This window comes from Grus americana, chromosome 1 (assembly GCF_028858705.1).
Source record: "Grus americana isolate bGruAme1 chromosome 1, bGruAme1.mat, whole genome shotgun sequence".
Classification (NCBI taxonomy): domain Eukaryota; kingdom Metazoa; phylum Chordata; class Aves; order Gruiformes; family Gruidae; genus Grus; species Grus americana.
In genome coordinates, this window is record NC_072852.1 from 29,199,425 (window position 1) to 29,200,506 (window position 1,082).

Consider the following 1,082-nt stretch of genomic DNA (forward strand, 5'->3'; position numbering starts at 1 on the left):
CCCGCTCCCTGTTTTTTTCCCCTCCCGGAGACAGGATTTCCCCCAAGTGCTGGAGATCAGTAACTTGTATGTTTAATTCATTTCAGAAACACAGGAAAGCAATTTGCCAACGCGAAGCCTCGGGAAGCCCCGACGATGCGATGCTTCTCTCCACCGCGCTGCCCCGCGGCGGCCGGGCCCGCTGCTCCCTGCCCGGCGTTGCCCGCCGCCCGGCACACGCCTTCCGCTCCGCGCTGCTCCGCGCTGCTCCGCGCCGCTCCGCTCCGCGCCGGGCCGGGCCGGGCCGGGCCCGCCGAGCCGCTCGGAATTAAACCCGTCCTGAGCCGCTTCTCCCGCGCTCAGAGCATGCCGCACACACGTGGGAGCTGGCGGCGCAAAATCAGCCCCTCTCTCCCCCCAAGTCCAGGTTTATTCAGAATTAAAGTTGCCCCCCCCCGCCCTTCTTTATTATTTTCTTTTCCTCCGTCCCCTCTCGCAAGCGGTAAATAAAGCTCATTTGCATGTCTTTGCAGAAAGTTGCTGCCGTACTAGAATAGAAACGGGGCTTACCTAGTTTGGCAGGGTATGCAAAGTAGGATTGGCTGGATCAATTAGAGAATTATCTATTTATGAAATGTCTAGCTGCAATGAAAAGAGCTGGTACAATTATGAACTGTTGTCTTGACAACTGGGAAGGACTGATTGGATCATTTTATCAGTAGGGTTGCTGATTTCAAAAGCAAGCTGCCGAAAATAGTAAGGGACTTGGGTTTCAGAAAAGGGATTTTTTTTTTTTTTCTTCTTCTTCTTAGCTAGTAGGGAAAAATGTAAAGGGGGTGGGGAGAGGGAAAAGGGTTTCGCCAGGAAAGGTCCGTGATGCAGATTTATTGGCAAAAAGCCAGAGTTGCTATTGTAAATTTCCTCGCCGGTTTCAATGTCAACCCAAGCTCGTATTTGAACCCGGAATCAGGGCAAAAGCATTATCACTCTGTCACTTTGTTGCCAGAAGTGGAATTTTTTTTTTTTTTGTTAATATTTTACTGTTACATCTGACAGGATTTCACATTTTCTGTAGCCCGCCTTTAGTACGTTGAACTGCCAGA

At 50.8% G+C, this 1,082-nt stretch overlaps 1 long non-coding RNA gene across 1 annotated transcript in view; it reads right to left on the bottom strand.

The window, feature by feature from the left end:
• Nucleotides 1–632, bottom strand: part of LOC129213708 (uncharacterized) — a 36,426-nt gene extending 35,794 nt beyond the window's left edge. Inside the window, exon 1 of the long non-coding RNA XR_008579503.1 lies at nt 550–632. This is a non-coding gene — a long non-coding RNA (uncharacterized LOC129213708). The remainder of the gene's footprint in view (nt 1–549) is intronic.
• Between the last annotated feature and the right edge of the window lie 450 nt (nt 633–1,082).